General features: G+C 39.8%; 6 non-coding genes across 6 annotated transcripts; all 6 read left to right on the top strand.

Annotated features, from left to right (window-relative positions):
* The first annotated feature begins 2,718 nt into the window (after window positions 1-2,718).
* On the top strand, window positions 2,719-2,792 carry Trnar-ucu. The gene has a single exon. It is a non-coding gene; the product is annotated as a tRNA-Arg (tRNA).
* A 1,059-nt stretch (window positions 2,793-3,851) lies between these two features.
* Trnar-ccu lies at window positions 3,852-3,925 on the top strand. The gene has a single exon. It is a non-coding gene; the product is annotated as a tRNA-Arg (tRNA).
* A 1,064-nt stretch (window positions 3,926-4,989) lies between these two features.
* Window positions 4,990-5,063, top strand: Trnar-ucu. The gene has a single exon. It is a non-coding gene; the product is annotated as a tRNA-Arg (tRNA).
* A 1,364-nt stretch (window positions 5,064-6,427) lies between these two features.
* On the top strand, window positions 6,428-6,501 carry Trnar-ccu. The gene has a single exon. It is a non-coding gene; the product is annotated as a tRNA-Arg (tRNA).
* Window positions 6,502-7,567: 1,066 nt separating this feature from the next.
* Trnar-ucu lies at window positions 7,568-7,641 on the top strand. Its single transcript has one exon. It is a non-coding gene; the product is annotated as a tRNA-Arg (tRNA).
* Window positions 7,642-12,311: 4,670 nt separating this feature from the next.
* Window positions 12,312-12,385, top strand: Trnar-ucu. The gene has a single exon. It is a non-coding gene; the product is annotated as a tRNA-Arg (tRNA).
* The last annotated feature ends 11,756 nt before the right edge of the window (window positions 12,386-24,141 follow it).

The following is a 24,141-nucleotide window of genomic DNA, read 5'->3' as shown; positions in this document are numbered from 1 at the left end:
TTCTCGTCATACTGAGGTCAGTAAGTCCATAGTTTGGATATCACCTCCTGCACACGTCTCACATTGATATGAAGGTTACATAATGTCCTGACCTCCATGTGTTGCACCTTACATAAAACGACCGCTTCACTTCATATTGATAAAAGTCACAGACTTTTGTATTGCTATCTAAAGGTCCCGAATAAACCCTGTGGATCCGAGGTCTGCATTTAGACTTACAAATGTTTGGAGGATGGGTGTGGGAAGGTATGTGTGCAAGGTGTGCAAGAAGTGTAGAAAATACACATGCAAAGGCAAGTCAAGTGTCCACCTGAAAAAAACACAGCGAACATATGTACAATATAAAATAAGGAATTGCATCGGACATCATTCTTGTCACTGATGTGTCAAGTTTTTCAATGTCCTCCACACGTCTACCGTATTATTTGGGGTGGGGTGGGGTGGGGAAAGCTTTACTGAGGTCTTGAATGTTGTAAACTTGATCAAACAACTTCTGAGCAAGAATCGTATGACGCTCTTTCAAATCTGAGTAGAATGAGCATGCTCGCTTGTACAATAAATGGACGTAGACTTACAAAACTTTAGAATAAAAGCGACCTGTCAAAGATGACGCCTACTGAGATATTAATACATTTATGATTATTTGCGTGTATAAGGTTTATACATATTTCCTCATAATGAAAGGTTTCTTTTCCAGAGTTTTCGTTTCTCGCTTTTATTCATTAGTGTATTGATTAAAGTGATCTCTCCTTTGGGTAAGAACTTTGGTTCAAGGATAATCAGAATACGCCAACTGAATTTACTAATGGAGATAGAACAGTATGGATCTGAAAACAAAATGTCCTAACTTCTTTGGTACTCTTACATAAAGAGTACCTTTTGAGAAGATAGATAATTCCTTTTGCTTTAAAAAACGTATCAATTATTTGTATTTGTTTCATGTGAAATAAAAGCATATTGTTTTTTAACATATAATTTACTCACAACTTGTAAAAGTGAAGATAGGACATTATGGTTCTCAGGCGACGTCGTGTATCCTATTTGCGTTATAGAGGTGCTCTCTAATGCCGGAAATTCTTGATATTTACCAAGTTTTAATTTTTTATTTTTGAGAACATTAATTTTGTGCAGGGTAATGTTCACGTTTAAGTTTCATTTTTGTAACCATTTTTCTCTAATTGTAAGAGAAGAGGTATATGAGCGCATGTCTTTAGTGAAATTGTTCCATATTTGGATATTTACAATGACATGATGAAGATATCTATTTCTTAAAGGATCCAATTTAAGGCATTCTAATATTTAATCAAATTCATCACCAACATTACTTTTACAAAGTGGGCAAAGGCTATCTTCCTTATTGATATCATTCTATCTACCAGTTTCAATTGGGAATCGGTGGTTTGAGGTTCTCATTTTTATTTTAAATTAAAATTCAGAAGTACGTAGAGTAATTAATCTTCTATTGAGAGGATATCTTTATACAAATTATTGTAAGGTCCTACTGATGAATTAACTTTACTTCTCCTCCAACTTTGTAAGATTACATCAATAAGGACGGTTTTGATGTTAGCCTTTATCCATTGTAATTCTGACATTCATAGGCCAGCCAAACGTGATTCAGACGTGTACAACGTGAAATACCTTGAATTTCAAGAATTACAAAAGCACTAAGTGGGAAATATGGAGTTTATACATCGTGTTTTACATTATTCACCCCCCCCCCCCCCCCCCCCCCCCTCCCTACCCCATGGTCTTTTTTTCTGAGAAAATGTAGAAAAATGGAATCATTTAGGTTACTCTATTGTTAGAGCGACGTCACGTACAACCGTCACGTTGCTATGTGACTCCTCTGCCCGCTGCATTTTCGTTCCGACGATAAATACTTAATTTATAATTAAGTTAATTTATAATTAAAATTTGTAATTAAAAGTTTTCTTATCTCATTTCCCCCGCCCCAAATTGATAAAGACCCCTACAATTGCACCCTAAAATACCCTAGGTCAGATGATCTTTCGTCAACCATAATACATGTCTTGAATTAATGTAAGGACACTTACCATGAGTTCTAAACTTTAAAATTTCATTAAATAAGAACACAATTAGTCATGTAGTGAGAAACATTCTTTCTTAACATTTTAAAAATGTCGTCTGTTCCCTTTCTTGCTGGATGAGGTTTGAGATTGGAAACACATAACAAATATGGACGACCTTATACGCTTAAACTCTGGGATCCCGAAATGATCCAGCGATTGTGAACGTATACAAGATATACAATATAACCTAAGGACGACGAGGAATTACAAATTATTTGTGATGAGTTAAATCAATTAAGTTTGTAAGTCCCGAGCTTTGGTCGTCGTCTTTATTGCTGAGAAAATGAGGAAAAATGGAATCAGTTGGGTTACTCTATTGATGGAGCGACGTCACGTACAACCGTCATGACGTCACGTTGCTATGTGACTCCCCACACACACAGTGAACACTTAATTGATACAATGCTCAGTGAGAATTACTGAAAATAAGAAGCAGAACGGAACATTGTATGCATACTGTAACACGCCGGTAGCGTATCAAGGGAGGCAACTCTTGTACCCTTAATCGTATAAATACGCTTCACATGTATTGCACAAGACTGTCAGTGGATTTCTTTAACAGAAGGTACTTTGCGTCATACAAAGATCGCTTGAATAAAATGTTGCATTATAAAGTTCAGATATCGGCCGGTTAGCTCAAATGGATAGAGCGATGCTCTTCTAAAGCAAGGGTTGTGGGTTCAAGTCCCACACTGGCTACACATTTTTCTAATTACGAGAAGAGATAAAAAATGTACAAGAGAATATGTGACATTAAGTTTATAACGTTTATTATTATTATTATTTATAAAAAAATATGTATTATTATTATTATTATTATTATTATTATTATTGCTGGTGGTAGTAGTAGTTGTAGTTGTAATGGTAGTCTCACATGGATTAAATCAATGTGCGGAGGGAGGGTCCTACAAAAGAAAAAGCTAAAGTTATTAAAATACCAGTCACCCGAACCAATACCCCAAACCCCCTCCCAGGATTTTGATGTCCGTCACTTACTAGCAGGAAATATAAGAGACAAGGGTCATTAACCGATTGTATTGTAGTGAGTCACGTTGCTATGTCAATCTTCGCAAACAATGAAAACAATGGGACAATTGTGACAATTGTTATAATGCTCAGGATATAATGGAATTACTGAAAATAATTCACTTATGTCCGTGCCCTTATAGGTGATATAAACTTCACACGTAAAAGAAGTATACAATAAAGATTGAAAATTGGATTTGACTAAAAAATTACAAACGTTACTTGTCTGAAAACAGTTGCCTGTTGTGATATACTCATTGATATAATGCATGTAATATCGCCTATGATACCCGTATCAAATACATCACCATCGAATAACCATTTCGTGTTTGTTTCTTTTTTCCACCATAAACAAACAATAAATAAACATAAACATTTGTGTATATTTTGCTTTGCCCGGTAGGTAAAAGGGTTAAAGCAAGTCAAAATTGTTAAAATGTTAATAACAGTATCGCTTTAATATACATTTTGTATATTTCCCTACCTGCAAACTGAGTACATTCCTGTTCATTGAAACCATACTGTGTTTATTTCTTCAGTATAAATTACATTATCTAGTTTGAGAATTTACAGTCAAACCCTATACACAACTCAAGTTATATTGTTTGCTGTCTGCCAGGGGAGATAACTCGCTATCGTCCGCTGTTCATAAACTTTCATGTATTATATTTCTACATATTGCATCACACGGAGAGTATTCATTTAAACCGTTCGTACATACATTCCTATATGGGCCGGTTAGCTCAAATGGATAGAGCGATGCTTTCCTAAGGCAAGGGTTGTGGGTTCAAGTCCCACACCGGCCTCAAAGACTTTTGTCATTCTTCCAAACATGCCGCGTTTGTAATCCGCCAGTTTGGCTTGATAACGCCGCTTAGAACATATATCAGTAATATCATATCATGTCAGCTTGATGTGGAATGAAAGCCTGAAGTGATGCAGGTCTTAGACATTTACCACTTTGGTGAAACCCACGAGTAGAGGTTTGTACAGACAAACAGAAAATATTCAGGTCGAATCTAAGATTCGAACCCACAATAATAAGTTTCTTGGACGCCAAAGGGACACAACTCTGCACAGTGAATTGGGGCGGTTTGTACGACTCGGCCACCCGTACCCCAGCCACGGTCTGAATCAAACTAACGCTTAACATGAAGGGTGTCTCCACCCTGTTGATGAGGGGCGGTGGGGTAGCCTAGTCAAAGTTTTCGCTCGTCATGCCTAAGGTCCAGATTCGATTCCCCACATGAGTACATTGTGTGAAGCCCATTTCTGGTGCCCCCTATATTCCAGGAATACTGCTAATGGCGACCTGAAAGCAAACTCACTCACTTGTAGCTGCAAAAACGATTTGAGTGAAAAAAAGTCTGCTAGACCTACTCGAAAGTCAGGCCGTACAACCAGCTATATAACAAGGAATTAAGTTCTTGAACCCTAAAAGAACTTTTGAATTTTGTTTGTTTTGTTATTGATATTTTGAGCCTTGTTCTTAAACATGCCTTTATATACACTTTCCATGATCGTTTGTGTTGTAGATCCAAAGTAAGAAATGTGATTCACTCCAGTTCAAAATGACGCTTTTTACACGAGGGCCATTTAATAGTGAAACTCAAGTTACATTAGAATTCAGTATATTTCAATGCTGAAACACGCGTAAACATCAACAATTATAGTTTATACAGAACAGAACATTGTGCACATCGGTAACAAGCGAGCTGCGTGGCAAGGGAGGCAACTCTTGTAACCTTAATCGTATAACAGCCCATGGCGTGTGTTGCACAAGACTGTCGGGGTATTTCTTTGATGAAAAGTACCTTGCGTCAAACACAGATCGCTTGAATAAAATGTTATATTTTATGGTTCCGATATCGGCCGGTTAGCTCAAATGGATAGAGCGATGCTCTTCTAAAGCAAGGGTTGTGGGTTCAAGTCCCACACTGGCTACACGTTTTGCTGGTAACGACCTGATTCGTCGTATATTTCCTAAATTGTATATACTCTATATACTATTCAAGAAATAAACAACGAATAAACCACGCTTCGTTCTTTATTGTTCTTTGCGATTTATTGCATAACTGTCTTTTATTCTCATTAAAATTTATAAACTTTCATGACGTTAGATGCAGCAGCAGTAGTAGTAGTAGGAGTGGTAGTGGTGGTGGTCGTGGTGGTGGTGGTAGTAGTAGTAGTAGTAGTAGTAGTAGTAGTAATTGTAGTTGGGTTCAAGTTCCACAATGGCTACACGTTTTTCTCATCACGAGAAGAGATAAAAAATGAACAACAGAATATGTGACATTAAGTTTATAACGTTGTTGTTGTTGTTGTTGTTATTATTATTATTATTATTATTATTATTATTATTATTATTATTATTATTATATTGTTGTTGTTGTCGTTGTTATCATTATTGTTGCTGGTGGTAGTTGTAATGGTAGTCTCACATGGATTAAATCAATGTGCGGAGGGAGGGTCCTAAAAAATAGAAAGCTAAAGTTATTAAAATACCAGTCACCCGAACCAATACCCCAAACCCCCTCCCAGGATTTTGATGTCCTTCACTTACTAGCAAGAAAGATAAGTGACAAGGGTCATTAACCGATTGATTTGTAGTGAGTCACGTTGCTATGTCACTCTTCGCAAACAATGAAAAAAAAATGTGACAATTGTTATAATGCCCAGGATATAATGGAATTACTGAAAATAATTCACTTATATCCGTGCCCTTATCGGTGATACAAACTTCACACGTAAAAGAAGTATACAATAAAGATTGGAAATTGGATTTGACTAAAAAATTACAAACGTTACTTGTCTGAAAACAGTTGCCTGTTGTGATATACTCATTGATATAATGCATGTAATATCGCCTATGATACCCGTATCAAATACATCACCATCGAATAACCATTTCTTGTTTGTTTCTTTTTTCCACCATAAACAAACAAGAAATAAACATAAACATCTGTGTATAGTTTGCTTTGCCCGGTAGGATAAAGGGTTAAAGCAAGTCAAAGTTGTTAAAATGTTAATAACAGTATCGCTTTAATATACATTTTGTATATTTCCCTACCTGCAAACTGAGTAAATTCCTGTTTATTGAAACCGTACAGTGTTTATTTCTTCAGTATAAATTACATTATTTAGTTTGAGAAGTTACATTCAAACCCCATACAAAACACAAATTATATTGTTTGCTGTCTGCCAAGGGAGATAACTCGCTATCGACCGCTGTTCATATATTATATTTCTACATATTGCATCACACGGAGAGTATTCATTTAAACCGTTCGTACATACATTCCTATATGGGCCGGTTAGCTCAAATGGATAGAGCGATGCTTTCCTAAGGCAAGGGTTGTGGGTTCAAGTCCCACACCGGCCTCAAAGACTTTTGTCATTCTTCCAAACATGCCGCGTTTGTAATCCGCCAGTTTGGCTTGATAAAGCCGCTTAGAACATATATCAGCAATATCATATCATGTCAGCTTGATGTGGAATGAAAGCCTGAAGTGATGCAGGTCTTAGACATTTACCACTTTGGTGAAACCCACGAGTAGAGGTTTGTACAGACAAACAGAAAATATTCAGGTCGAATCTAAGATTCGAACCCACGATAATAAGTTTCTTGGACGCCAAAGGGACACAACTCTGCACAGTGAATTGGGGCGGTTTGTACGACTCGGCCACCCGTACCCCAGCCACGGTCTGAATCAAACTAACGCTTAACATGAAGGGTGTCTCCACCCTGTTGATGAGGGGCGGTGGGGTAGCCTAGTCAAAGTTTTCGCTCGTCATGCCCAAGGTCCAGATTCGATTCCCCACATGAGTACATTGTGTGAAGCCCATTTCTGGTGCCCCCTATATTCCAGGAATACTGCTAATGGCGACCTGAAAGCAAACTCACTCACTTGTAGCTGCAAAAACGATTTGAGTGAAAAAAAGTCTGCTAGACCTACTCGAAAGTCAGGCCGTACAACCAGCTATATAACAAGGAATTAAGTTCTTGAACCCTAAAAGAACTTTTGAATTTTGTTTGTTTTGTTATTGATATTTTGAGCCTTGTTCTTAAACATGCCTTTATATACACTTTCAATGATCGTTTGTGTTGTAGATCCAAATAAAGAAATGTGATTCACTCCAGTTCAAAATGACGCTTTTTACACGAGGGCCTTTTAATAGTGAAACTCAAGTTACATTAGAATTCAGTATATTTCAATGCTGAAACATACGCGTAAACATCAACTATTATAGTTTATACAGAACAGAGCATTGTGCACATCGGTAACAAGCGAGCTGCGTGGCAAGGGAGGCAACTCTTGTAACCTTAATCATACAACAGCCCATGGCGTGTGTTGCACAAGACTGTCGGGGTATTTCTTTGATGAAAAGTACCTTGCGTCATACAAAGATCGCTTGAATAAAATGTTATATTTTATGGTTCCGATATCGGCCGGTTAGCTCAAATGGATAGAGCGATGCTCTTCTAAAGCAAGGGTTGTGGGTTCAAGTCCCACACTGGCTACACGTTTTGCTGGTAACGACCTGATTCGTCGATTGTTTCCTAAATGGTATATACTCTATATACTATTCAAGAAATAAACAACGAATAAACCACGTTTCGTTTTTTATTGTTCTTTGCGATTTATCGGGTAACTGTCTTTTATTCTCATTTAAATTTATAAACTTTCATGATATTAGTTGCAGCAGCAATAGTAGTAGTAGCAGTGGTAGTGGTGGTGGTCGTGGTCGTGGTAGTAGTAGTAGTAGTAGTAGCAGCAGCAGCAGCAGTAGTAGTAATTGTAGTAGTAGTGGTGGTGGTGGTGGTAGTAGTTGCAGTAGTAGTAGCAGTGGTAGTGGTGGTGGTCGTGGTGGTAGTAGTAGCAGCAGCAGTAGTAGTAGTAATTGTAGTAGTAGTGGTGGTGGTGGTGGTAGTAGTAGTAGTTGCAGCAGTAGTAGCAGTAGTAGTGGTGGTGGAGGTGGTGGCCGTTGTAGTAGTAGTAGTAGTAGTAGTAGTAGTAGTAGTAGTAGTAGTAATTGTAGTAGTAGTAGTAGAAGTAGTAGTGGTGGTGGTGGTGGTGGTGGTGGTGTTGGTAGTAGTAGTAGTTGCAGCAGTAGTAGCAGTAGTAGTGGTGGAGGTGGTGGCCGTTGTAGTAGTTGTAGTAGTAGTAGTAGTAGTAGTATTTGTAGTAGTAGTAGTAGAAGTAGTAGTGATGGTGGTGGTGGTGGTGTTGGTAGTAGTAGTAGTAGTAGTGGTGGTGGTGGTGGTGTTGGTAGTAGTAGTAGTTGCAGCAGTAGTAGTAGTAGTGGTGGTGATGGTGGCGGTAGTAGTAGTAGTAGTAGTAGTAGTAGTAGTAGTGGTGGTGATGGTGGTGGTAGTAGTAGTAGTAGTAGTAGTAGTAGTAGTAGTAGTAGTAGTAGTAGTCATTGTAGTTGTCGTAGTATTATTGATTAATTCCAAGTCTGGCAGGATAAGGATGAGGATTTTATTGCAGTGTGTATTTCGAGCCATTCATACTCATTCTTTCCACATTTATCATTTTTTTTTTTTTTATATCGTAGTATCGGAAATAGAAATCGGAAATGATTCATTTTTACCAAAGAACGTTTGTCTGTCTGCGTGTCTCGTTGGTTTGTTGCACTCAACATTATTGCAGCTATCGGTCGGTATACCATCGTGTCTCGACCAGACAATTCAGGTATTGACATAATCGTCATCGATCTACGCGTTAAGGGTACGGTGATATGCATCAACTAAGTCACCGACCCCGACTACCCGATTCATTTGGCCGCCAGGTCGACAAGCATAAATATTTGAGAGTCTATTCTAACCCGGATTCCCACAGCGTGCAGCCACATCCCAGGGGACTCGTCACACGTGACACATTTCTCTTAACGTTTCTCTCCATGCCGTCATCAAACAAGACCGGCGTACATGTACAGAACCATTAAACTCCTTACAGTGTTGCCGGTGTTCTACTATGGTGGGTTAAAGCGTTTGATCGTCACGCAGGTCCAGGGTCCATGTGTGAATCTCACCCCGGTGTCACAGGCCGTGATACAGCGTGATATCACTCATTCACTCACTCACTCACTCACTCACTCACTCACTCACTCACTCACCCACCCACCCACCCACCCACTCACTCACTCACTCACCCACCCACCGACTCACCCACTCACCCACTCACTCACCCACTCACCCGCTCGCTCGCTCGCTCGCTCACTCACTCACTCACTCACTCACTCACTCACTCACTCACTCACTCACTCGCCCACTCACTCACTCACTCACTCACTCACTCACCGGATGCATCATTTTACTTTTTCAAAGGATAAATGAAATATTAAATTAAAGATAACTATAACCATCAGATGATTTGACTGGGTTTTTTTATAATGAGGTATGTGTTTGTTAGATTTACGTTTACAAAGCCAGCTTTTCTATATTCCTGTAGCAAGTTATATTAACAATTGCTTTGTAGGAATAAATATGAAGGATAAAAAACAATTAGTATTAGTGTTCTAACCCAATACACATATTGAGACTCTGTCTCAAGCGGAATTATATTTCAAAGTTAATTTTAAGTGTCATTGTTAAAAAACATAATTACTTACAATCGAAGTATATTTTACTATGTAACCGTGAAATCATCAGTGGTGGAGCTATACACACGAAACACTGATATGTGTACAGTAATTATGCTTCGCCTGTATATACATGGGTAACCTCCCAAAACCCCTACATCCCATTTCCCCTACAGCTTAAGACAACAAAGTTCACGGTCCATGGCACTGCTAATCCCTAGTCTATTACCTATTTCATACAATGGAACAACCCAAGAAACACGAATAGATTGAGATAAATATTAAATTACGATTACGATATTATTCAAATTTCATAATACATTATAATAAAATGTTCATTTTTCAAAATTCATAATACATTATAATAAAATGTTCATTTTTCAAAATTCATAATACATTATAACAAAATGTTCATTTTTCAAAAGTCATAATACATTATAATAAATTTCATCTCAAATGTTCAATTCACTCTTTATCCCAGCCTGAGGAAATGGCCAACCGCATCTAGAAACTGCATTGGGGATTTCACCTCTCTATTCAACTCGTCTATTCAAGACGGTTCTCCACCTCTCTGTACACTCTCTTCCTGCCTCTTAGAGCTGCTCCAAAGTCGAGCTGTAAAACCTTAGCTCGTTCTGCCTGTTCCACCTTCCTGACTACCTCCACAAATCGGTAGATGTTGGGATGCCGGTGAGGGAGACCTCGGTTGAGTCGGTTATGAAAGCCTTCCAGGTTGTTGTTCGTCCTGGGACCTGTTGTACCGTGATGGTTCCACAGTGGTAGGGGGAATCGTGCTCCGTGGTCGACCCAGGTAGTGACGATGTAGTCGTTGAAGGCGACAGCTCTTGGTACATCTGGTGTGGTGTCCGTTGCGTCAACCCACGTGTCCTCTGTGGCATTCCTTATCACGGTTCCTACTGTCATGAGTCTTCCCAGACATGTTGATGTCATGTTAGTCAGTTTCAAGTATCTATATACTAAACCTAGCCATCTCAACTGTAAATCGTCCATCTCAGTTTCTCAGTGTAATAATTGTTTCTTCCTATTGTTATTTTTGTAATTTTTAAAAATTGTCTTATCATCATATAGGCATCTTTCATTACACTTACATTTTATTTATTTATTTTAAAACTTCCCCTAGTCCCCTAAAGCTCTACCCCTTTCATTTCTACTACCTCTACTCCAGACCTTAATCTCTCCTTTAGGTGAGTTCATAATACCAGACAGGTAAATGTCGCGTGTTGTTTTAACTAATTGTAGGGGAACTGGGTTGTAGGGGAAATGGGATGTAGGGGTTTTGGGAGATAACCTATACATGTATGCCATGCGGCTGTATATTAACGGGGGACTAGTCACTTTATCATCGCGTCTCGGTGTAATTAGATGGAGAGGGACAAGGCACATTGAAACTTGTAATCTTACAAAAATGCATCTGCATCAAATCCTTTACATGGCGCACGTTGCATGGAATCCACAAATATTTATTTTTGGAAATTTATTTCGGCCGTTCTTATATTTCAATAATTGCGACTTGAAATTAACTATTTGTTAATATTTTGATTGAGGCTTTGTTTGCCTGATTGATTTGTGGGGATCACGGAGTTGAAGCTTTTCAGAGGTTCACGATGGCGAAACTGATAGTTGTGTGTACTGTTACATGTAATCGTTGATTGCCAGTGAATCAGGACTTCTCGGCCAATTATAAACATAAGAATGTTTAGATCCCAAATATCATTTCATTAAATCAATTTATTTCCAATTATGAATTGTTTCATTTCCTCTATCCGCGTGGGGATGTGGGAGTTGATGAAGCACGCGCTGAATCAGACCCATGTCTGACGTGCACCATCTTATTGAAAACCAAATCCGTTTTAATTTAAAGTAATTATCATTGTGAATTTGACATTACATCTCAAATAATGTGGCTGATTGGATGCGTCTCATTATCGTCACTTGTCAATCGAAAATAGGTGACAGTAGCACGGTAGTGCTCTGTAGCTGTGATTCAGTGTTATGTAGCTATAGTTTGGACCGCATGTGCCGGTCCTCATGGTAAAACATCCATTGAGCTCCGTTAGTCCGGGTACCGTTAGTGAAGAAAAAACCCGTCATTCAGGAAATCCCCTATAGTCGAGAAACCCCTTTCGCCAGGAAAACCCCTTCAGTCAGGAAACCCCTTTAGTCAGGAAAACCCTTTGGTCAAGTAAAAGCTTTCGCCAGGATACTATGTACAAATAATGTGATACAACAGAGATACAATCTTTCAAGGTTATACCGAGTAACTCCTACTCGTTGATTATCCAAAACGATGTTACTACGCATTACACATGTTTGCCAAAAACGTTAAGCTTTCTGTACGGACCAACAGTAAAACCAGTTTAATTGTAGTGGAACTTGTAAAAGGTTCCCCGAAAATACATTGTGAAACTTCACGCAGTGACTCAGAGCAAGCCAGTCGTCAAGGGAGGTAACTCTTTGACACTTACTGGTAGGCCAGTATTGCGCATGTATTGCACAAGATTCGTCGGTGGATTTCTGAGATAGATGGTACTTTGCATCAGACGAAAAAGGCTTGAATAAAATGTTATATTGTATAGTTCCGATATCGGCCGGTTAGCTCAAATGGATAGAGCGATGCTCTTCTAAAGCAAGGGTTGTGGGTTCAAGTCCCACACTGGCTACACGTTTTGCTCAGAGCAAGATTTAATACAGATTGAGGGAAATGACAGTCATAAAAGATGAGAAAGGTTGTCTTTTTCAAAATAAAAAAAATGCAGTTTTCTCTTATACATTTAATATGTAACGAGTCCTTTGGGGAGATATCCGTTAATTTTGAATAAAACACGGGGGAAAATAGTTTAATAAGAATAATAAATAACATTACAAACGATCCCGTCTTGACAAGCAGCTGAACCACTGTATTTATCATTACTGATACTCACACACGCAGTCATAACTGTGGAATCCTAAAAGGGACATTGTCGCGTTGTCGAAATTAACTAAAGCGCGACGATGTGACAACGCGACATTTTAGCCATATGTCGCATTGTCGCGCATGAATACAAATCTTGATTTTCCTGAAAGTGCGACAATGCAACAACACAACATTTTTCAAGGTCAAAATATGTCGCACTGTCACATTGTCGCCACATAAAAAATGTATAAAAAGGCGTTAAAATGCGCGACAAATGGCCAAAATGTCGCGTCGTCGCATTGTCGCGCTTTGGTAAATTTTGGCACTTTTTGTTTGTTTATGTAAGGGCGATAACGCGACTATGTCCTTTCTGGGATTCCATACATAACACTCTCCTTCACTGTGCACCGATCGAAAAGTCCACAATCCTCACAGGGCTTCGGAAAATATTAGAATGTCTGTATTTATGCGCACAATTCAAACATTTAAGTTGCGTGGGCAGAGAGACTGCCGCGGGCAGACATTCCCAGAAGACGGGTGTGCGAGGTAGAATATCGCCCCGAGTGAATATTGATTTACACTGCAGACATTAATATTGTTATGTCGCGTGCTCGTGCATGGTCCGGGTTGAACAAGTGGTTGATAACATAAGCAACGATTTACGACGTGGGGCACGAAGAAACGCAATCAACCAGGTCACATGTTGTGGCCCCCTCTCTTCATTTAAGCCGGTCCTTAATTACGGACCGCCTCCGTGGTCTAATGGTAGAGCGTCCGCCCGGAGAGCGGAAAGACGTCAAAAGATGGTACTTGTTGTTACCCTGTCTGGCGCTAGACATTAAAGGGCTAAAACAAGGGCTGGTCGGCTCGGAGTCATTATACTGTGTCTGAGTGGGGTATTCCTTTTAAACTGCGGCATGGTATCTCAGTGTGCTAGCACTATAAATCGGCATCAGTCCGGACTAGTACAAGCAGACACACACACACACACACACACACACACACACACACACACACACACACACACACACACACACGTGCCTGCACGTCGCTATATAAGTGCAATAATCTTGGACACGACGTTAAAACCCTTTTGATCTCAACTCTTAATTAAGACAATCATGGGATGAGAATGTTTCACTCCTCAACCATAGCAGAATATTTATTTCTTCATCTTTACAGAATATACTCTCATTTTTCACCAATAAGTCCCTGAGTATTTGCGTATGAATATAAAACGTATGCATGGCGAAACCTTTGAAAAAACATCTGCAACGTTTGTATATGCAAACAAGTCAGTAAACCTTACAAGACGAATATGGTGTTTTATCATATATTATGAAATGCATCTATGTGTGAAATCTGATAGTTGTGTTTAACGTCGCTTTGAACAGTATTCCAATTATATCACAGCCTCAGCTTTATGATGGAGGAAAGCCCGAAGTGATGCAGGTCTCAGACGTTTACCTCTTTAATGAAACCCATGAGTAAAAGGTACGGTGTTGACAAACCTAGAAACATAATCGGGATGAACTGGGATTCGAAACCACAATCATAAAGTTTCTGGTGTGCTCAAGGGACGCAACTCTGCACAGCGATTTGCGGCGCCTAAGACGACTGGGTTCCCGCGCCCCCGAAATCTGAATACTAAATCACAGTACTGAATAAATCTGAGATGAATGTATGGCTTTACTATAGGGAGTGGTTCCATTCGTTAGACTATTTCATAAACGGTTAACAGGGACCATGTTCTGACTGTAAACCCGAGCGTTCCTATTGTGGGGCCGAAGAGTGACCCCAAAAATAAAAATTTCAAATTGAAATAAATTAAAATGATAAATTCATAATAGGCCTAGCAGTTGATTTCGTCTTTGAATGTTCTGAATGTTCCAGCATGCTTTGAATGACGTCATAAAAACCTGAAATCTACAGCATGCATTAAAACACGTCACATGAAGCCTCAAAGTACCAACATACATTGAAAGACATATTAATGGACATATTAACCTGAACGTTCCGCCAAACAATCCACAAGACCGAAGGATCTCTACTGAATACAAATCAAAGGGAATTTATAATGAGGCTTTTCGTGTCAGCTTGCCGAATATCACGTCTGTCACATTTTGCGATTTATTAAAAAAAGTGCTCAAAGTATTCATACGTGATTAGTCCCGATTATTTCCTGTCTTCAAATTCCGTTTAATCACGTTCTTCAATCAGCCAAATTGCGGCATGTTTGTTTGTTTTGTTTGTTTTAGTTAAAGGGAAACACTGCTTCGAAAACAATTATGGTTTTGTAACACAGAAATAAATTTATTTGGTAGCGATTTCAGACTGATTTTTGTGTACAGGATTCTATCAAGTGTTAAAGTGTATTCCATGTACACACATATATAGACACATATACACACCTGGAAACAAGTTAAGTACCCTTGTCATTGTCTGTATTGATGTTCTGGTGAAACATATTTGGTTTTCTTTACAAAATGCCAAAATGAAAAATAAAATTCGAAAGCGGCTGAATCTGTACCTTGACAATAATCATTGGATTAACCTTTCAGTAATCATTGCTTCCTCTACAACATATTGTACGACCATCTGGGCAAAATAAATTCATGGTTCTGTTACTAACTTTTAATTAAAACACATCTGTGACATCATGCTATTGTTTGAACGCTCCATTATTTTTCAGGAATGGAAAGTTGCTTGTCAACTGTACATTATCTTGAAGCAGCATTTGAATTTTTCAAATGTTTTCAACTACAGAATATTTTGTCAAAGTGTAAAAGTAGGGATGAGTTTTAAGTAGGGGAATATCCTCGTAATTCTCCATTCCTTAAAAATAATGGCCTCGGCCCCTGCGGGGCCTCTGCTCCATTATTTTTAAGGAATGGAGAGTTACTCGGACATTCCCCTCTACGTAAGTATAGTTGATATGCTTAACGTCATATGCAAATATTTACAAAAGATCCAAGATCGGGATACATGTAAATGAAGAAGGTTGTTGGTTAACCTTTTTGGAGGTGTAGATCTTTCATTGCCCCCATCATGGAAAGACAAATGACCAGTTTTCATTATTCAAATGTTAATTCCTAACTACGCAAAACACTAGTATTATATCTAAATAGAGAGTCAGCTGGATTTTATGCTTTCATTTTTATTAATTATTATATTTATTTATATATTTCCAAATAATCATAACGCGCCAGTTTTACTGGGTAGGAAACCCTTTATTTTGAAAAGAAATCGCTTAACTTACAAATATGTTTCTTTGTTCGTTTCATTCCGAATACAAACTTTTGTATGAGGATATTTAATGACGTAAGGTAATACAGTCTTCAGTAACATTCATATAAAAACAAGCTCATACTGCTGTTAAGGACAAACGGTTTCAATCAACGTATTTATTGTTTTTGTTGGCCTCTCCAATTAGGCATTCAATATATACTGAACCGCAAAATAAACGTCACCATGGATAGATATATGACAAACCTTATTTGTCCAAACACTGTAAACATACTTTTAGACATATGAAAAAGATGAAACTTGGCAAAACTGATCATCAAGATTGAAATTAAAGTGTCAAATGTTCTTAAAGTGAAACTCAACACTAGTCTCTGAGAAAATGGCATCACGAGTCAGTATCTCGTTAGCCCGCCCTGTGCCGTGCAACGTCTATACATGGAATGGATGAGGCGGTTGATGAAGGCCATAGGCACTTGAACCCACACTCTGAGGAATGCCTGACGCAGTTCAGCTGCAGTTGTCGGACTTGGTCGGACGTCATTCTGCCGTCTTTGAATCTCGTCCCACAGGTGCTCAATGGGATTTAATTCGGGACTGAGGGCAGGCCACTGCAAGGTTCTGATGCCATTCTGCTGTTGGAAGTCTCTTTTTGTTCTCTTATTTTGTGGAAGGGCGTTATCATGCTGAAACTCGTGGTTGCGGCGACGTGTTAAATGAGGTATGGCGTGTGGTCTCAAGACTTAATCAATGTACCGAGCTGCTGTGACACCATTGCCCCTCTCTGGACCGATGTTCTGGAAGACAACAGGGCCAACCCTCTGTGCAAGACCAATTCCACCCCACACCATGATGCTCGGACCAACCCACAAGTCTCTCTCAACAACGCAAGCATCTGAATAACGTTTCCCACGGCGTCGCCAGACTCTTCTCTCTCTCTGCCATCTGCTGTTGAGATACAGTAACGGCTCTCGCCTGAGAAGAGGACTCTTCTCCACTGCTGCCGGCGCCAATGCTAGTGCTGTGTTGCCCACTGAAAACGGTCCAGGCGATGACGTCGAATGGGTTCTCGGTGTGGCCTGTGACAGTGGAGGTGTCTGCTCGTCAATCGTCGACGAACGGTGTCCGCACTAATGTGTCGCTGGTGTGTCCCCATGGTCTGTCGAGCAGTTTCCGCAGCAGTAACAAAGCGATCTTGAAGATGCTGTCGCCCAATCTGACGATCCTGACGTCGGGTGGTGACCCTTGGTCTTCCACTACGTGGTCGGTCATCTGAAGTGTTGGTGGTCTGGTACCGTTGCTGGAGCCTGTATATGGTCCTTACGTGGACTTGAAATGCATTGGCTTCTTGCCGGGCGGTTTGTCCAGCTTGCAATCGTCCAAGGGCTTGGCGTCGCTGACTTCTTGTCAATCTTGGCATGTGGCAGCAATTCAATAACGAATGAATGTTATCCGATCTGGGTGGATTTTTGTAGGGCATGAAATGGGGGAACGCATGTGCATTTCAATTTGCACGGAACTCACGTGCATCGGGTTACCATGGCCGTTGTCGTGATGCGTTTGGGCGATCGGTTTTATTGTCAACTGCTTCTTTTTTTTTATCATAAATTTCATTTTTCAGGACAAGGTAATGTTAAATTTTAGAAACTTTGACAAAAATTAGCCAGTTGTTGGAATGACAACTTTTCATGAAGTGTTACATGGGGTGACGTTTCTTTTGCGGTTCAATATATTAAACAAACAATACTTGACTGATTACTTTGCTGCGAAAGAAACGTTATATTCCGGAATGGACTTGGTAACAACTGGTGGGAAAAGAGCACGGATGTCTAAATAACCAGATTTATGTCATCTTTTTATTTTAAAAAATCGAAGAAACCGTTTTGTTTTCTGCATATTTCTCGGAAAATGGCTATACCATGGCCCTATCATGTTGTTGCCAATCATTAATCTACGACGCAACGTTTCAATCTTCTCTCTAAACACGCCATGTCGTGCAAATCAGCATAAAATACATTCAAATCCTAATCTATACAACTTAAAAATCTTTGATTCCGGCCATAAACACGTGAAGTGATGACATTTATGTCCCTCAATATGGGTTAGATGAGAAGGGGGGATGTCTTCTAGTGACGTCATAATCCTGCACGTGCCCGCGTTAAGTCAACGTCTGATTGGTAATGAAATTTTATCCAAGTTGCATCCAGTGCTGACAACCTGGTAAATAGAGAGCTTTCTTTTATATATTGCTGCATGAAATTTATCATCTAACTGAGTCAAAGGCGGCACAGCCTGTTTATGCTGAGCAGATTGAGTTGTGATTTGATGTGTTCAGCTGCTATCATCCCATCTGAAAGCATACACCATACTTCGATAAAATGTGCAGTTGGATTTGTGCTTGTTGTTGTCGTAGACGTGATTGAAAAAGTGATTGAACATGTAGCCGAAGTTGAACCAGTAGTTGTAGTCGTGGACGTGATTAAAGAAGTGATTGTAGGTGAAGCCGAAGTTGTACCAGCAGTTGTAGTTGTAGACATGATTAAAGAAGTGATTGTCGATGTAGCCGAAGTTGTACCAGTAGTTGTAGTTGTGGACGTGATTAAAGAAGTGATTGTTGGTGTAGGCGAAGTTGTACCAGTAGTTGTAGACGTGATTAAAGAAGTGATTGTTGGTGTAGGCGAAGTTGTACCAGTAGTTGTAGTTGTAGACATGATTAAAGGTGTGATTGTAGGTGTAGGCGAAGTTGTACCAGTAGTTGTAGTTGTGAACGTGATTAAAGAAGTGATTGTAGGTGTAGGCGAAGTTGTACCAGTAGTTGTAGACGTGATTAAAGAAGTGATTGTAGATGTAGCCACGGTTGTTCCAGTAGTTGTGGACGTGATTAAAGAAATGATTGTAGATGTAGCCGAAGTTGTACCAGTAGTTGTAGTTGTGGACGTGATTAAAGAAATGATTGTTGGTGTAGGCGAAGTTGTACCAGTAGTTGTAGTTGTGGACGTGATTAAAGAAATGATTGTAGATGTAGCCGAAGTTGTACCAGTAGTTGTAGTTGTGGACGTGATTAAAGAAGTGATTGTTGGTGTAGCCGAAGTTGTCCTAGTAGTTGTAGTTGTAGTTGTAGACGTGATTGAAAAAGTGATTGAACATGTTGCCGAAGTTGTCCCACTAGCTGAAGATGTGATTAAAGAAGTGATTGTAGGTGTAGCCGAAGTTGTACTAGTAGTTGTTGTCGCAGACATGATAAAAGAAGTGATTGTAGATGTAGCAGAGGTTGTAACTGTAGTTTTAACGAAGCATCCATACGTATTTAAGTTATTATCACATTTTGTCTGCATGCATATGTCACAGCATAACTGAGTATCGGAAATATATTTATAAATCTTCATCGCATAGAACTAATGTATAGTCAATCAGTATGGCATAACGTGTTTATGACCTGTCAGTGAATGACAAGAGTGATCTCCCTTGTTTGAAATCACCGGAAGACAGGTCTGCAGTGAATCTGATGATTGTGGGGATTATTTGCGCCTTTCGTGTGCTTGTTGAAGGGCACAGGGTTTCAAGTTTTGCATATGCCTCTGTCATTGACATTAATGACTTAAACAGTTGAGTTAGCCGTTTTCGACACACTCTAAGCCCGCAAATCGTCATCAAGACTTCTTTTGACATTTTCTATGGACTGTTCGTGTAAACAGAGAACACCCGGCTAGAATACGTTAACCCAATATCCTCGCCTCTTGCCAGTGTCTTCCACTCTGCCTCTGCTTCAACGGCAATGAGTGTGCGGCCGCATCGGATCGCTGCTCCCGCTTGGAGCGATTGATGGAAGCAAAACAATCAACCAGATCCGCACAATGAGAAGGTTTCGTGCAAAGCTGGGCGCTTTATCGTTATTGCATTACCCTGGCGCTCTCTGGAGACCAAATATTGAATCACCGGCTCTGAATTTGTGTAAATGCCATCGTCCATTCGTGAGGACTGTCCGGGCCATTATAGTCAACGTTTACCGGTCTTTCTTGTCCAACTCTCTCCACGGCCATCCGTCATCCTCACACGAGAGGTGACGCCGCCGGTGGTGAAAGTCTCGCGAGACTTCCGAGATGTGCTAGAATTCTTGATTCTTGGCAAATTATCCACGTTGGTATTTACGTATGCTAGGGTACGGTGTATGTGGAATATTTGCTGAGGGGGACGACAGTCTTGTGTCATTTGTCTGACAGTTTGGAATTTAGAATGAACGGGGATCATGGGATGGTTGGAATATATGAATAATACGATAAGATATTTTTTTAAGTGTGTAGACGTACATTGTAAATCCCTCTGTAAACGTCTACTTGTTTAGAAATTGCTGTATAATCAAAAACAGTTATTGTGCCCAACAGTGAAAATATCAAACCAAATTCCATTGCTGCTGTTTTCGTAGACTGTACGTTGTGTTCTTTTTAAAGCAATGTACTATTTATGTCGAGATACATGTCCTTTCAACCATTGGTGATCTGAAGTGAATGTTAGTGAGTGAGTATGGTTTAATGCCGCTGTGAACAGTTTTTCAGTTATATCAAGGCATGTCAGCTTAATGTTAAAGGAAAGCCCCAAGTGATGTATATTTAGGCATTTACCACTTTGGTGTTAACCCAGGAACTGGGGTATGGTACTGACAAACCTAAAAACATTATTAGGGCGAATCTGGAATTCGAACCAATGATCATAGGTTTCTGGTGCATCTAAGGGACACAACTCTGCACAGCTAATTGCGGCGCCTTCGACGACTTGGCCACCTACATGTATATCCCTAGTGAATTGAAAAATGAATCAACCTCAATCTTTCCTCATTGCAATCAGTGCATAATGTCGCTTTACATGTGGTAGCGACCCGTGAAGATCCGGGGTAGAATAGGTCTTCAGCAACCCCTGCTTGCCGTAAACGGCGACTATGCTTGTCGTAAGAGGCTACTAACGGGATCGGGTGGTCAGGCTCGTTGACTTGGTTGATGCATGTCATCGTATCCCAATTACGTTGATCGATGCTCATGATGTCAATCACTGGATTGTCTGTCCACCCTCGATTATATTTACAGACCGCCGTCATATAGCTTGAATACATGCAAGCCTTTAGGGACATTGCGCTTCGTGATTACAAATATCACCTGTTGCCTCTCAGTTATATAACGATACGTGAATCAGTCAGTGTTCTCTTAAACATATGTAAGCAATATCACGACCGTGGCGCTAAGAATATAAATGAATAAATTTGAGCATCGAACCCTGGGTTTCAACTTGAGACTTGGCTAACCACTTGGCTAACCCCTCGTCACACAACAACTAATAAAACCATTATACCAACATCTCTTGTAAATTGATTTGTGGTGATAGCGCTGTCACTAAACTAGCCCCAGCCTAGTAGTAGGTAAATCCAATGAAACCCATTCCTGGTATCGTCCGACGTAGTATTGCTTGATTATTGCAGAACGCGGCGTAAAACAATACTCACTCTTAACACGGCGTGTGCGGCTTCAAATATACCAACACTCAACACGGCGACTGCAGGTTCAAATATGTCTACACTTAACACGGTCACTACTGCTTCAAACATACATACAGTTAACCCGACGACTGCAGTTTAAAATATAACTACACTTAACGTGTCGCGGCAACGTCTGCGGCTGCTACCTGCCTACAAACACGACGTTGTCCAGGTGGTCTCATTGCTAATCTTTATCTTACACACAAGAACTTTCCGATAATCTCCTAGGGAGGTCTTTTCAATGGGTGCGCGTCCTGTGTTTTAAGAAAACTATAAATCGATAAGTTGTGGCACTAAATCGATTTCAAACTTGGTCACTGGGTATAATGGTCTTTTAAAACGGAACATGATTTGATTGAGGGATGTGTCTGTCGCTTGTTTTATGGTGGGTAGAATTGTTACAATCAATCCGTCGTGAGAATCAATCTTTGTAAATTGAACTGCTTGACATAATTATCGATAGTGAGACAGGTGAACGATATTGATCTGAAAGGCTAAATCAATATCCGCCAAAAAAAGCCAGACTGGCGTAGAATTTGATTGCCCAATAATATAAACAGTCGTTCAAGCAACTTCTCACACGTTACCGCATCAGGGACCGACAGGCATCTCTCTCTCTCTCTCTCTCTCTCTCTCTCTCTCTCTCTCTCTCTCTCTCTCTCTCTCTCTCTCTCTCTCTCTCTGTCTCTCTCTCTCTCTCTCTCTCTCTCTCTCTCTCTCTCTGTGTCTTCCCGACTCTTTCTCTCCCCTAAGTCTCCATCAATGTCTATCTATATATTTCTCTCTGTCTCTCTCCCTCTCTGTCTCTCTCTCTCTCTATTATTCTGCCAAAAGTCTCTGTCTCTGTCCCCCCCGCTCTGTGTCTATCTCTGTCTTCCCGACTCTTTCGCTCCCCTAAGTCTCCATCTCTGTCTATCTATATATTTCTCTCTGTCTCTCTCTCTGTCTCTCTCTCTGTCTCTCTCTGTCTCTCTCTCTCTCTCTCTCTCAATTTTTCTGCCACAATTGGAAGCTATTTTTATTTCGTTTAGGTTTAGGTTCATTTTTTCCAGAGAAAGAAATTGCTTCTTTTGCAGCTGACAAAGATATCTAGGCGCCAAACAACATCCCATGTATATAAGTTACATCACGGCGCGTCAGCTCGGAGATGAAAGTTATGCATGTCCATTATGTTTAACCCACGAGCACGGGTATGGTGCTGACAATCCGGGAAACATAACCTCTACGAACACAGATTCGAACCCCAATCATAGGTTTCTAGCACGCCAAAGGGACAGAACTCTGCACATTTCCTTGAGCTGCTCTTATGTATGTGGAATATGATGGGAATGTAGATGGAAAGTGGACCTTTCCGACTTTCGAGTTTCTGTGAATAAACAAAATGAGACATGGGACTTTTATTCGGTACTTGGAGGCCGACCGCTAGTGGTACAATGGGCATACAATTCCTCTTGGCACGCTGACATGTTACACGATTTAGACAAAGTGCCTACAGGTCTAATTAGCTGGAGCTATAATCACCAACGTATGGTATTATGTCATGGGTTGAGTCGACACAAATGTTGCATGTCCCAGGTGTAATAGATGTGTAGACATTCTTTGAACATGGATAACATTACCATTGTTCAAAATCAATTTTGGGTATTCCCTTCCTTAATATACTGTGATCTAAGGTCAGTATACCATGGACAGGTGCAAATATATGGGGCTCTTCTTCTATGAAACATAAACATTCCTGCAAACAATATGCACAATGTTTCCGGTGGAATGGGATGCCTTTAAATCTACCAATTTCTGTCATTAATTATTAATAATTGCCACAAAATTTGCAAAATACATTTTTAGTTCACTTTGGTACCACAATTCAGGTAACTTTCAACATCTAAAATATTTTTAAAATGACAATAAAATATTATACCAGAAGGCTAATTTTGTAGTGCTATGTCACTTAACAGTTGTGTAAAAAGAAACAAACAAAATATGTATTTTGAGGCCAGTTTCTCTTTGCTCGTGGACAAAAGCATGTGTCATCTTTCTCATCTTCCTGTAACTGCTAACAAACACATAGCTCAAATCGCATCTATTTTTTGTGAATATTTAGAGCGTGCACATGTGTACTTTGGCTTAAGATGGACCACGTTTTTCCTTAGATCCGTTCATCTAAAAACCTATCAAGCAATTATAAATAAGATTTCACTTTTGCAATGTCTGTGTTGTTTTTTCACACATACAACAGTTTGAAAACTTAAGGAAAAAAATAGGTTAGGTATTAAGTTCTATTTCTACCCTGATACACATTAAAACGACATAACGCGGCACTAGTCTGTCTTAACAAGTTTGTTGTGTACACAGTTAAATAGAATATTGATCCTTCTGTAAAGCCATGTAGTCTATATCATCTCATTAAAATCAGATCTTATACTCCGATAGATGCGTCTCTGCCTCAAGATCTCAGAACACATGTATAGAACTTTGACCACATAATGTAAATGAAACCTGCTTGGATTCCTGAGCCAATCGGCTGTCAGCTTTCTCAAACGATTTCACTTCTTTTTTTACCATCTTGATTCGGAAATTTCGATTTGTACAAATGAAAATCCACACAGAACACAAATATTCCTTTGATAGTACTCCGTTAGGGCGCAGATGCCACGGAGCTCAGAGACAACAGGATATATGAAGTACCCATGACAATATAATGGCGCCGCTATACTTTCTACCTTTGAGATACAGCAATGGAATGGTTTGAATGCTTC

The sequence above is a fragment of the Haliotis rufescens genome, unplaced genomic scaffold, assembly GCF_023055435.1.
Source record: "Haliotis rufescens isolate VD_foot unplaced genomic scaffold, xgHalRufe1.0.p SCAF_2, whole genome shotgun sequence".
Classification (NCBI taxonomy): domain Eukaryota; kingdom Metazoa; phylum Mollusca; class Gastropoda; order Lepetellida; family Haliotidae; genus Haliotis; species Haliotis rufescens.
Note: the sequence above shows the minus strand (reverse complement) of the source record. Positions and strands in the feature narration are given on the sequence as shown.